The sequence below is a fragment of the Protopterus annectens genome, chromosome 9.part0 (assembly GCF_019279795.1).
Source record: "Protopterus annectens isolate FY-2018-M chromosome 9.part0, PAN1.0, whole genome shotgun sequence".
NCBI classification, from domain to species: domain Eukaryota; kingdom Metazoa; phylum Chordata; order Ceratodontiformes; family Protopteridae; genus Protopterus; species Protopterus annectens.
Genome location: NC_056743.1, coordinates 799,173,287 through 799,188,204, shown reverse-complemented (window position 1 = coordinate 799,188,204; position 14,918 = coordinate 799,173,287). Strand labels below are relative to the sequence as shown.

Sequence of the window (14,918 nt, the reverse complement as noted above, 5' to 3'; positions counted from 1 at the left end):
TGTGTCTTGTACAAGTATTGGCTACCTCATTGGCAGTCATATTTCAATATCTCAAAAAGGGCTACTTCTGTCCTTTTCATCTTTTCATCCTGGTAGTGACTTTCAGTCGGAGTTGTTTACTTAAGAGTCATTAAATGAACAAAGTCCTTCTGAGTTTATGTCCCTGTTTTAGAGGAGACCTCATTCAGGGTTTGTATGACTCTTCAGTTGAGTGTCTAAGGGTAAAGATAAAATCTTAGTGTATAGTTTGCCAACAAGTAAATTTGCTAATACAGAATGCTACCTCATGGATCTGGTATGATTAATCAGATCTGTTTTAATTAACGGCACTCATTTACCACCAAAACATCTAAACCTGCAAGATGTTACACTCCAAAGCAGTGACACACGACAAATTGCACAACACTCCTAAATGCTATATTTTGCATAGTGACATCTATCCAAGTTGGGAAACACACAGGGATGCATAAAGCAAGAATTACTTATTGTAGTTAGTGGTTTGATTTATTTCTGATACCTTGTCCTCATTGCCTAACTAAAGTGCGTTTTTACATTAAAAAGACTGGGACTGCTATTTTAGTGGCAGTAGAAAGGTAGCCTATGCTGTCTGAGTTGGGAAACACATGGGGGTGGGGGCTTAATGTGAGAGGGTTTCATCGGCAAGAGGGCATTTTAGTTGGTTTAGTCACTTTTCTTTGAGTGTATAAATTTGGCACCTTTGCTTAGCTCTTGGCTCAGTTTGACAGAGGTCAAATGCTTGGCATCCATGCCCATATTCTCAGAGTGTTTGCCTTCCATCTGGTGCCATCCAGGCTAAAATGAGTGCTTTTCTAAGCTATGTCTGAAGACTACTGTAGTATCAAATTATTTTATTGCATTTTTCTGCATTTCATCACTGTAAAGTGCATTTGCTTTTTCTTGGTCTAGCTGCTGCTAGTGTGCCTTGAAATCACCTTAAAGTGTTTGCTCTTCATTGCTGGCTTGTCTGGCTTAGAATCTCCTTGAAATTACTTGTTGTAGCTAGCTGTTTGATCTGTTTCTGGTACATTTTCCTATTTGGCTAATTAAAGTATGTTTTTACATTAAAAAGACTGGGACTGCAATTCTAGTGGCGGTAAAAAGGCAGCCGTGTCTGTCTGAGTTGGGAAACGAACGAGGCTTGAGGTGAGATAATTTCATTGGCAGAGGGCTTTCTAGTTGGTTTAGTCATTTTTCTTTGAGTCTATAAATTCCACTCATTGAGCAGTGGCATTTAGCAGTGTCTTGTATAGATGCAGGCACTTAGAAACTAATTTTCCCTATGAATCTTTCCCTGTAACTTTTGTCAGTACTGAGTTGCACAAAGAGCAACGCGTTCTTATGCTAAAGAGCACTGCCACACAACTTCAGTCATAGCCTAGCTATAGTTTCTACCCTCACAGGCTGCTGTGCCACCAGGTTGTAGTTCACCTAAAAAAGAACTCACACCATGGATGGGTACTTTCCCAGTTTCTCAGCCAGCAGCTTGGGTAGATATGGGTATCCTGTGACAATATAAGAATTGTCTCATGTCTACTGGCAACCAACTAATTCTTAGAGAAACTGATACAGTATGTGAAAAATGTAATTATACAATGTCACTGGAGGCAAGACTCTCACACAAAAAACTCAAAATGATCAAGTCGTTGGTAACACAAACATTACATCTACCATATGTATTAGTGACCTAGTACATAGACCAGCATAAGATGAGGCATATAAAAAAAACTTCCTATACCCAAAGACTTCCTAGACATTCATCCTTCAAAAAGAATCCTCAGCAGCTCCAAAAGCACTGGACTAAAACAGCACCCACCACAGCACATACAGCCACATCCTTTGGAGACAGAACTACAAAGTCCATAAAGCAAGCCAACATACTAGCCAACATTTTAATCACAGGGGACAACTCTATGAGACATACAGATGTAATGCTCACCAGGCTGAATAAGGAGAAAATCATTTGTCAGTTGTTTAGCAGGGGCCAGGATCTGCCAAATCTCACTTATACTCAGGTTATTCAACCACAAGTACCAGTATGACTCAGTCATAGTCCATATGTGTGTAAATAACCTGAGACATACCTCCCTAGATGATATGAAGAGAGACATTATGGAGCTTTTGGACTCTGTGCCCAAGGCTGGTACATGCTTAGCACTGAACAGCATTTTACCTTCACCAGGGATGATGCCACAATATGAAAAAACATTGATTGACTTCAGTAGTTGGTTTAGTTTCTGGTGGCAGTCCAAAGGAATACAGTATTTATCATCATAGGAGGAACATGTTGCTTTGATAAGGATGGTCTGCATCTGTCCCCTCTAGGCTTTAGAATACTGTCCTCCTCATGTTACCTTTTTTAGGCAAAGTCAAACTGACAAACCTTATAATGTAACAAAACCATCCCAAGAGAATCTAAAGGTGTTACTGGTCAATGCTAGGAGCCTAAATAAGAAACTCAAGTCCCTCTGGGTTGTCCTCACCCTGTAGAGTATGGACATCTATGCAGTTACCGAGTCTTGGTTTAAAGCCTTGCCCAGCACCCCAGCAGTGCAGGGCTATAATTCCTTCCACACATTCCGGTCAGCTAATGTACAGGCAGGGAATAAAGGATGAGGTGTCTCAATCTATATAAACAACAAACAACCACAAGACTAGTCAAACAGGATGATGTGCTTGAGCTTCTCTGTGTCCAGATTTCCATAGACAAAGACAATTATCACATCTTTGCAAGGTATATGTCAACAGATATGACTCAAGAAACCCATAACTTGTACATGACCTTACTGGAGGCTGTCACCATTTGACCCAATACCATATTCGTGGGTTACTTCAACTACTGCACTATAAACCGGGATACTTCCATGACCCCAAACTTATAGACTCAGAGATTCCTGGACTTTGTAAACACAAACACCTTGGACCAGATAGTCCATTTACCCCTAGAGGTGCAAATGTACTTTGCCTGTTACTTACAAACATGAGAGAATGTTGTATCCTTCACAGATCCCATCTAACCTTGTAACATTTAAGAATTATTCAAAGGCAAACTTCCTACTATTAAATAATAACCTGTCAAAATGTTAAGCCCCACCAAATTCCAAGAACACAGCATCTATGCAGAATTGTAAGTCCACAAAGACACAGTGCAACTCCTTCTGACCTTCTCTGTACTTCTCCATCAACACTCTTAGAGCAAACATCGCATCTGTAGTGCTCTTTCCTGGCATGAAAGCTTACTAAATGAATATCCCCCTTTAAAACCAGCTCTTAGGTCACATGGCCTGAGGCAATAAATTGGAATTATTTAAATGCATGTAATGTGTATCACTTTTTAGATCTGAAGAAGCATCTGATTATGATGTGAAAGTGCTCATCTTTTTATTGCTGTTTTATTCTTTTTAATGTTTTATTTGCCTTGAATTAAATTATTTTGTAAGCCATCCGCACGAGCAGACTTTTTGTTTTTAGTCTAAACACAAACAGGTTGTACAAAAAAAAAAGTTATAGCATAGATTAGGAAGTGCTATGCCCAGCATGATAAACACACTCTCATTCATCAAAACAAAAAAGTTAAGAGGGCAACTTCAGTCTACTAAATCTAAGCATGAGGTAAAGATAGACTCCCAGGCAAAGGACAACCACAAAGCTTTCTTTGGCTATGTCCAAAACCTCAAAGGCACAGCAGTGTGCAGAACTGAATGTAAAATGAGACATCAACATGGAGCCAGAAGATATAACAAATCTGCTGGCCAACAAATTTAGCTTCAGTTTTACCCAATCTCTCCCCCAGTTGGATACAGGAAATATCATCAAGCAGCCCAATCCTCAACTGTCACTAGGGAGCAAGATTTCTGAGAGGCAATCTATGATCTATACATTGCTTAAAAGGCATCCTTGGATCCCACTCTGATGGACTTTTGCATATCCGAAAAACAAATAGCATCAGAATTACTCAATCAACGGATTTAAACTTTGCTTGTGACATAAATAGGACATGTTGTTGGGACAGTTCTGGGTTTCACAGAATGCCTCTAGTCTGGAACAGGCTTCCCAGCTATGTGATGCAGAGCTCTTCCATAAACCTATTCAAGAAAAACCTGGACCAATAGATAGGAAATCAGAAATACATCCCACGTCTAACATTTACTAATGTCTCTAATGGAAACAGATATCCTGTAAATCTTGCTCTGGTTCACATATACACCTTAAAATAACCTCTGCTGTGGGGGCAAGCCTCTACACCTCAGTCTTTACATATATCTATATCGATTTATATATATATGTGTGTGTGTGTGTGTGTGTGTGCCTCTCTCTCTCTCTCTCTCTCTCTATATATATATATATATATATATATATATATATATATATATACGTCGACAACTGACTACATCGACAACCAGCCCTGTATCACGAATTTAACGAAACTGCACAGCATCGACACTTTAAATAACCGACACTGACTCCATCGACAACGCTCTACACCGACATCGCGTATTACAGCTAACGGGTTTTAACATATGTGAGGTAAGGGATGTATTTCTAAACTTATGTCACTCAGTCTAACATTATAACTACATCCCCTACCTCACATATGTTAATACCCGTTAGCTGTAATACGCGATGTCGGTGTAGCGCGTTGTCGATGGAGTCAGTGTCGGTTATTTAAAGTGTCGATGCTGTGCGGTTTCGTTAAATTCGTGATACAGGGCTGGTTGTCGATGTAGTCAGTTGTCGACGGTGTAACATGAACCCATATATATATATATATATATATATATATATATATATATATATATCATCTCCAAGTTTCATGAATTTTGAGAAAATGGATGGGTGGAAAACAAATATGTAACTCACTTTCTCCATCTTCACCAGGTCCTGCACAATCAGGACTAACACAATGTATGTGACATAGCCAGCTCTAATGTACTACAGCATCAGCTACAGGTACCAGTAATCTTTGGCACATGATATTCAAACTTGCTTAAATAGCACATAACAAAAGGTAGGTTTCCCTAAAAGTCCTTTTTTAGAAATTATTAGCAAAGTCATGTCATGATGCAGTATAACATACATAAGCAGATGATAATGAAAACAAATTTATCACGTCCTGCAATTAAATATTATAGCTGCATATACCAACATGACTTGTACACAATGATTACCTGTCATTACTACAGAGTGATTACTTTCCTTTAAGAACAATATTTATATGTACTTTATTTTTTAAAATATATTAAGTGTGTACTGTGCTTGCAGACTTCATGAAAAGAAATATTTCCACATTAAATTTTACATGATATATAATGTTATTGGAACTGCATGAGTTGGGCTTTTAGATGGCATTTTGGCACTACCTGAACAGCAGAACCCGTCTGCCTTGCCTGTAGATATCTCCATCCATAGCTGAGTCAAATAGTTTGAAAGACTTTGTCTCCAAGGGCACTTCTGATAGACACAATTAATGCTGGTGTAGTCTTAACAAAGTTAATGCCCACAACAGTTGTCTGATGTATAATTATTTTTACAAAATGTCTGAATTCCTTCTTGTAGAAGAACATATAGGAAGTGTTCATTTGCAGAAATGCTAATTTTACTTGAAAAGTCATCTAGTCTAGTCCAGAAGTGACACAGAGTAGTGTACAGGACAAGAAAGACAACAGGGGGATTGCATAGGTAATAGGGCTCTTCCATTTTCTCTCTGGTAGATTGAGATGAATAATATTCATCTACAGTAAGAAATGAAGTAAACCACGAAGAGGGTCACTCTGGCCATGATGAGACAAGCTTTAGGAGACAGGCATTCATTCATCCAGTGCAGAAGAATAGATTTGTTACAAGTTTTTCTGATAACTTAGAAAGCATTCTCAAACTAGGTCACATTTTGTTCAAGTCTTGTAGATAAAAAACTATCTTCAGTTCAAATCCTAGTTGGTCTGTTGATATAGTATTGGGCTTTTTATCCAGTACAAGACATTTGTAACCAAATAACATTGCAACATATCCTTTGATTTTTTAATGAAAGACAGCCCAGCATTTATTTATTTATTTATTTATTGGCTGATTGATTGATTGATTTGATTGATTGATTTACCATTTGGTGACTGGTTAGGTGGACTGGTCCAGAGACACTTTTCAGCTGTGACTCAGGAGATTAAAATCATGTACCTTTTGAACAAGAAGGAGTTCACTGATAAGTGAAAGCTTTAGTCCTCTGTGCTAATGGCTACCTGAAAAATAGTCATGAGGAATGTTTCTATGTAGAGCAATGTTGACTGAAGCAAGATTTGTAAGACTGAACGTGAGGAAAGCAATCTCACATTTTACCTTTCAGTTTAATATACCCCATAATTTTATTTAAACCTATCAGTTCTCAGTTTCTTATTTAGACCTTATCTATTCCTTTTGTCAGGCCATCTTCCTGCTCACAAGCAGAATTAATCCCGCTTGTCTCTTAATACATACTTTCAGTGGTATATGTGATGATAAATCCTGTTCATAGCTCCAGTATAGTGCAATATATCTGTACTTTCCTCTACTGAAAGGAAAACTCTAACTCAAAATTTCAGAAATGTTTTTCTTTGTTCATCACATCTGGAAACTCTTGTTATGACATGTGTTTTTATGTTATATTTGAATTTCTTTGTGCTTGTATTTTTTCAGAGATTTTTTTTTTTTTTTTGCAGTAGTACAGTTGTTTTTCTTTTATACGCCTTATATTAGACATAAAGAAGTGTTTCTCTTCCTATGGATACAATAACAGTGCTGTGAGGCCCTGACTTCATACCCTGTTCAAAATCTCTTTTTTTTTCTGTTTCAATGATTGAGCTTAATTTTTCCCACTGAAGGAAGCTCTATAAATTTAAAGAATAGGTGTAGTCGACACACCTACCTTAACATAACGTTCATGGTGCCTTACTTCATTTCTTTTACAGGTGTTCCAGTTATAACTTCCATACTTTGTTTCACTGAGCAACATTAAGAAAAGGGAAAAAAAAGTTTAAAAATCTACATCACTCCTAGCCACCCCCATACATTCTAGTCTGCTTCTGGGTTGTGCATCATTACCTCTTTTGGCTTAATGGTATGGATGAGTGACCCATTTTCTTCTGATGATAAGCATGTATAATGTGTGCAGGAAGTCTGTCCCAGACATGTTCTGGTTCATTATTTCACTTGTTTCAGCCTCCATGCTATGACTCAGCTTGAAGAAACAAAATGTGGCAGAGCATATAAGAAGAAACTCTTACAAAACAGAAGAGAATTCTGCTGCATGGAGTCAATATATTTCTTTATTATCACAGTTAATACTGTTGCTGAAGTCTTGGCATCATCTGAGAAACAAAAGTGCTTGACTATTAACTGTTGCAGTCAAGCTGTCAGTAAATCCATTAAAGCAGTGTGCTTTTTGCTTTCTGAGTCTCCAGAATATGTAAAATGTATTACTCTTGCCCAAGTATCACTCTGCTCCATGAAAGTTACACAGCTGACAGCTCACTGATGGCAACGTACTGTTCATCAGGTACACTTCTGTGACAGATGCCCAGAAACTGTAAGCAGTGACATCAGGGCTTTTAAAAGCTAGTATTTCTTTTATTTTCATTATACTTCAACATCCTGTGTATATCATAAATGCCTAGTGAAAGGAGAACTGTGCACAACATCTGCAGCAGAAGTATAAAATGCAGTTCATTTTTAACTATTAGCACTTTATCTTTAAAACTTCTTTAAAATAGGCTAGCTAAACAGCTTGGTTTTGTGATCTAGACAACCTATAGTTCTTAAACAATTGCAGGACCTCACATACTCTTCCTTATCAGTTTAGTATAACAGCCCTGTTATGTTATCAATTCAAACATATTGTAAGGTGTGTAGTAGTCATTTTATTTTATTTTAAGTGTCCTTAAATTAGTTGCATTGATATGGATAAAAGCATTGCTTCCCTGGCCAGAAGTGAGATTATATCTCATTCATGGGTTGTAGTTGAAATGAATGATTTATCATATTAGGCAGGTGCACTCATTTACCATAACTTGTATTTCTTCTCATATTTACTACTTGTAATATTGTAATGCATAAGGTGCCATGATTATGCTGCATTATTAGTGAAAAAGATGAGTTAGTAAGGTACCTTTCTGACATCAGGAAGGTGCTTAATAAGCTTTTGTTAAGAGCCTATAGGCGCTATTAAAATCAAGTCTAGGGCACACAATTAACAGTTGACAGTGCTGCCCAGTCAGGAACAGCATCACAATAAAAAATAGCTTTAAAAGCTGTTAATTACATCCCTCTTCCACACTTATAAACAAGAAATGGGGTGGAATGAAGTGTCTGAAAGTTTTTAAAGCCATTCACACATCATGCAGAAATAATTATGTTTGTTATGCCTGCTGTCTGTTTGGCGGCACTGTTTTTTTATCAGCTTCCAAAGGCTTTCAAAGTCAATGACGCACTTTAAGCTTCTACTCTTCTTTTTACTGTAATTAGTAGTAATGAAGCAAATAAAGCTCTGTGTATAACAAAGACTTTTGATTAGGTTGACAATAACCCTTATTATGGTTTCTTAACATGGGTGCCACTAAATTCACCCCTCTAGCACATCAACAGCTTGAATACATAATGAGTTGATTATGCCTATAGAACCAATCATAATCGTGCACATCATGTTATGTACTTAGAATCTGTTTAAATTTTGCATATGTATACATACACTAAAATGATAATAGCATGGTAATAACTGGCAATTACTTTAAAAAAAATCACAGGTATAATTGTTGAATTTCATCTCATAAGGAATTTCATTTTTAAAATAATATAAATCGGTATCCCTGTTCATGAAGCAAATTAGCCATCTCAGCACAATAAAATAAAATTCCAGTAGAGTAATTAATTGAACCAGAAGTAATGTTCTTTTATTAGCTCTAGCTGCGTCCCTCATTTCTTTATACTTAAAAATCAAATGTCTTTCCGACTAGTTTCTCCTTATCCTTTATCTATATTAATACTTTATATAAATTGAAAGAAGCCCCAAATACTATTGAATTTATTTATCCTAAACCTCCAAATTCTTTGTTTCTATACAGTGCACATCTTTTCACTGGATTCAGTCTCAAACCCATATAAAAGGAAAAAATATTTCCATTGTTTCATTTTCGTATATTTTTGGAAACATAAAAACACTTTGTTAAATATGCCATTTTACTTATCAACACAAAATCAACGATATTTGCCTTTTATATGACAACGTATATGTTTTCCATAATGCACAAACTTATTTTTTAGTTATTACATTTTTCCATTGTCTTTTCTTTATTTTGTTAATAACAAAGTCTATTCCTAAAATCTTTATTTCAGTTGTAGTAAACTGTGTACCTACTATACTATTACTGCTTCCTAATCCTTGACTTTTTTAATAAAATCCATCCTATTCCTTTTAATAATGTTATTAAATATTTAATTACCTTTTCTATCTAAAATAATTTTTTGTTTTAATGACTATATCATCTGCGTAGGTCATTATTACTGAAATTTGCACACATTTTTCTATTTCGTATTCTGTCTTTCTGATTTTACCCCAAATTTCATTAACTATTAAATTCATAATTAAAACAAAATATTATTCATTGTTTATCCTTGTCTAATCCCATCATTCATTTCTACTTCTCTAATTAACCATCCATTAATTAATTTTCTCACTATATTGTTTTCATGCGCAGTCATATATACTCTTTTAATTTTCTTACTAATATTGTAGTTATTCATAGATTTCTATAACAATTCTATAACACTTCGTGCTCTGCTGTATCAAAGGCTTTATTAACATCTCCTACTATTAATTTTACTTCTTGTCCTCCTTTCATAACACCATCTACTACTTCCCTTATAATCATTACAAGTTCTTGGCAACTTCTACCTTTAATACTGAATACACTTTCTTCACTTATATTTTGTATTTTATTTTCCATCCTCTTCTGTATAATCTTCATAAATATCTTATAGTCAGTATTGTTTAATACTATCAATCTCTAAATTCTATTTCTCCTTCATTCTCTTTTTTCCATAAAATATATAAGATTCCACTACAAATCTCCTTATATTTGAAACCCTCTTGCATCCATTCATTCAAAATCTTTACAAAATAAAATTTTTGCCAATCCTTTATTTTTTTATACATTTCATAATTAAATTCCATCTGAACCTGCTACTGAATCTATATTAAATTGTTAAATTATGTTATCTAATCCTTCTACCATTATTTCTTTTTCCAGTTCTTTATTCATGAAATCCATGAATTTAACTTGCCAATCTCTTTGGATTTCCCTACTACCCTTCTTTTTATACATATCTTCTACATATTCCACCCTTATTTCCATAATTTGTGTTTGATTTTTCTTAATTTCACCATTTTATCCATCATTTGCCTTATTATACCATTCTTCTCTTTTACTACTTTTCCTAAATATGTTGATATATAGCTCTTCTTTTTTTCCCTTGTAGTAAATATCTTTGTTTAGATAACACATTTTTAATTCTTTCTTTTTCTCCGATATTATGTTTTATTTTTCATAGAGTTCCAATCTGTTATACTGTAAATTTTCAAAAACCCTTTCATATACATCCACATATTCTGTGCTCTCTTCATCTCTTCTATTTATTTCCCAACTTAAATAAATTTCACAGTATTTCTTTTTAAATACTATCCACCAATCAGTCTAGTTTTTGTAAAATGGTACCATTAATTAAACGTTCTTTCCATAATTATGTAATTACATTCTCCTTTACTTTCTATATTTCATTCTTTGCCATGTATTATTTTATATATGGATGGTGCAGTGGTGCAGCGGTAGCATTGTTGTCTCACTGCAAGAGGTTCTCTGGTTCGATTCTCGGCTGGGGTGCCTTCTGTGTGGAGTCTGCATGTCCTCCCTGCGTTTGTGTAGGTTTCCTCCAGGTGCTCTGGTTTCCTCCCATGTTACATTCTAACTCACAGTTTTCCACAAATGTAGCATCTTCTTTATTTACAATTATTCACAAAATGCCCCTATTTTCCACATTAAAATGTGTTACTAATTGCTCACAATATTTTACTCAACCTCTATTCCCCTCCACATTTATAAAAGTTGGTATGTGTATGATTTTATTATTCTCCATTATCAAAATAACATTGCTGCTCCATCCCACAGCCCATAAACCCCTATCATCATAAACTTTTACAATATCCAATACTTTTTTGCAAATGTCTTTCAAATGTCATTTTAAAGTTTCTCTTTCAATCTCTGCTCAAAACTGTATAACAAACTTTTTCTTTGCCTTTTTGAATGCAGTCTTTATAATATACTTGTTCCATGGATTTTCATTTTTTTCTTTTTTTCAAATGCACTAATAAAGTTCTCCATCCCTTACACAGGTTCATAGGTTCATAGGTGTGTGCAAGACTAATGGCCCTGGGCCTTTACAAGCCTAGCCATAGGATTGCCATGGCATAGTGCCACCCAACCTTAGTTCCCAGTGCCTCTGTCGAGTAGAGCCATTGGAGTTATCCCCGGGGTGAAATTTCTGTTTCCCATCCACTCATCAAGATTTCTCTTGAAGAGGGTCAGCGAGGTGCTCTGCTTGACATGTATGAGAAGTCTATTCCATAACATGGGCAGTCTAGAGATTATGAACCTGTCTGTCCAGCATGTTCTGTTAATTGTGGTAATGAGGTTAAGGTCTCTGGAGTGTGTATTGTGGAGGGATTGGGATTTCTTTAGATGTAGCATTTCTAACAGAGCTGGATCAGACATGGCTTTGTAAGTCAAGCAGAGATCGCCTCTAAGTAGGCGATATGAGACAGGGAATAGTTGGGAGTTTTTTGAGTCTGTCCATATATGACAAGTGTTTAAGGCCTAGGATCCTCTTTGTGAGATACTTTTGCAGCCTCTCCAGTTGTTACAGGTGCCTAGTGAGGTACATGCCAAATGGAGCATTGTACTTGATGATTGGCCTAATGAGGGAAGAGTAGAGGGAGACAATGACCTCTTTCTTCCTGGATGCAAACCCCTTAGTAATGAGATGTGCCACATAGAAGGACTTTTTGACCACAGTGGTAATGTGGTGATCAAAAGAGAGGTCGCTGTCAACCTGTGTTACCAGATCTCTTATAACACCTTCTGTGTTCAGTGGACTACCATCAATGTGGTAATTCATGGGAATTGGGTTTTTCCCAAAGGGGATGAAGACACATTTTTTGGCATTGAGCTTAAGGCCATGGTTCTGATGCCAGTCGTTGGTCTCAGTGAGGCCATTCTGTAGGATGTCAACATCATTCGGGGAGTTGATAATAGCTCCCAACTTGCAATTGTCTGTGAACTTTGTCAGCCAGAGTCCTTTTGTGTTGGCCTGGACTTCAGAGAAGTAGATACCAAACAGGAGAGGACCCAGGACCGAACCCCGTGGGACTCCACTTGTGACTAGTCAGAAGTCTGACTTGGAGTCAGCTACTTTCACACTGTGGGTTCTATCTGTGTGCCAGTTTGCAACCCACCTAGTGATATAGGGGTTGATGCCTAGCTTAGTCAGTTTTTCTATGATTCCTGAGTGGGGAATGGTATCAAAATCCTTGGCCAGATCAAGGTAGGCTGTATGAACCACCTTGCCTTCATCCACAGCTCTGGTGACTGACTCAAAGAAGTCCACCAAGTTGAGCAGGCATGATCTAGCCTTCACAAAACCAAACTGTGTGGGATCCAGAGTTTGGAGATTCCCTATATCCTTTTTATTAGGTCCATGATGATGGGTTCCATAGCTTTGCATATCAGCCTCATCAGGCTAATGGGGTGATAGTTCCTAGGTTCTGTAGTCACTCCTCCTTTGTGGAGAGGGATGACTGTAGCAGTGCGCCATTCAGTAGGGACAAAGCCTAAGGTGAGGCTGTGCTTGAACAGGGCACACAGGTGAGGTGCCAGTTCACTCTGTAGTTCATGTAGAACACAGCCAGGGATATTGTCAGGTCCCATAGAAGCTGTATTCTTGGCCTTGAACAGTGCTGTTTTAACCTGTGCAGCAGTAATACTGGGTGCCTGGCAATCTACTGGTATTGTGATTGGTCCTTTGGAAAGGAGAGAGGGGTAAAGTTGACACTGAATCTGTCGGCAAGTATACTAGCAATATCTGTTGGCTCTGTATAGGAGGTACCATTGTGCAGCAGCTCAGAGCAAATCTTGGTGTTGCCGGGGAGATTCTTTATGTAACTATAGAAGACCTTGTGGTTGTCTTTACTACCTGCTACAATTCTGTTTTCATAACTAGCTTTAGAGGATTTGATGAGGGATCTCAACTTTTTTTGTTAAGACTGTTAAGGGCGTTTTTCCAGTCTTGGGACTTCACCTTATTCCACATCAGTTTCCTCCTTCTGTTGTAGAGTTTGTTTATGGCAGGGGATGACCAGATTGGCTTCCTTTTTTTGGAGGCGAGTGTCTTGGTTCTATTGGGAATGGTGAGACCCATGCATTTGTGTACGTGTTTGTACAGTGCGTTGGTGTATGATTCGGCAGTCATACAACTATTCTCCATTTGCATGGGTGCCGTGAAGTTAGCCACCTCTGTTTTTAGGAGCCCAAAGTTAGCTTTGGGGAAGTTTTTCATGGTGGTTACCTTTGTGGGGGGGATATGGATTTCCAAAGTGATTAGGTTGTGGTCGGACCTAACCAGGGAGGAGCTGACTATTGGTGTAGAGCAACTGTCGCCCATGTTTGTAATGACCAGGTCAAGGATGTTGCTACCTATAGTGGGGGTAAGAATGAGCTGGTCCAGAGCATTGGAATTAATGAACTCCAGGAAATATTGGGCAGTTGTATTGGTACATGAGTAGTTTTCCCAGTTATTGGAGGGGTAGTTGAAGTCGCCAGAGAGTGTTAGGTTGGACCCCAATATTCTCCAGGGTGTTTAGGAATGAGAAGTGTGAGTCCTGGGACATTGTTGGGGACCTTTATCAGGCTACAACCTGAATTGCTGTCTTACCCAATTTTAGCTGCACCTGAAGTATCTCTGATGCATTATGTTGGGCTACCAGTCTGGAGGTGTGCCATCCTTTATGAATATGGAAACACCATCGCCTTTGGAGCTTCATTTCAAGTTCTGGGGCCGAAAGGTGTGGAATGAGTTATAGCCTGATAGTGCAGGGGTGCTTTCTGCAGCCTTGAACCAGGTCTCTGTTACAGCACAAATGTAGATGTTCTCCATTTTAAGGAGTGCTTCGAGCCAGGGCATTATGAGATTTAGACTTCTAGATTGAGCAACATGACCCTCAGATTGCATTTGTTTGTAGCTGTTACAGTGGTAATTTGGTCTTTGGAACACCACCTAAAAAAGGCACTATAGGGGTGGCAAGAGCCTTGACCAGTATCCAGAAGCCCAGGGGAGACAGAGGCAGGCCATCTCTGGCAAAGCATCGAGGTCTGTCAATCATGTCATCCCTGGCAGACAGATACTGGATCCCCTTAGAATGACACCAGAAACTTAGCAAATTATTGAAATCAATCATTTTCTGCTTGCTCTGTGGTATCATTCTGGGTGATGGTAGGATGCTGCTCAGGGCTAGGGTCATACCTGCCTGGGCTACATAATCCAAGAGCTCCTCCATGTCTCTTTTCATGTAGTCCAGGGAGGTACATCTCAGATCATTCACACCCACATGTACAATGACAGAGTCATATTTGTGCCTCTTGTTGAGGGACCTGAGTGTGTGCATTATGTGATGGATCGTGGCACCTGACAGGCAGCTGACTGTTAATTTCTCCTTATTCAACCTAGTGACTGGGACATCAGTGTGCCTCACTATCGAGTCACCTATGACTAGTGTGTTGGGCATGCTGTTTGGCCTTAGGGGCTTTGGTTGAATGGCACATTGTTTAGGA

The 14,918-nt window shown here is 37.8% G+C and overlaps 1 protein-coding gene across 1 annotated transcript in view; it reads left to right on the top strand.

Moving 5' to 3' along the window:
• SLC4A8 (solute carrier family 4 member 8) overlaps positions 1-14,918 on the top strand; it is a 1,419,216-nt gene that overhangs the window by 1,315,808 nt on the left and 88,490 nt on the right. The window lies entirely within an intron of this gene.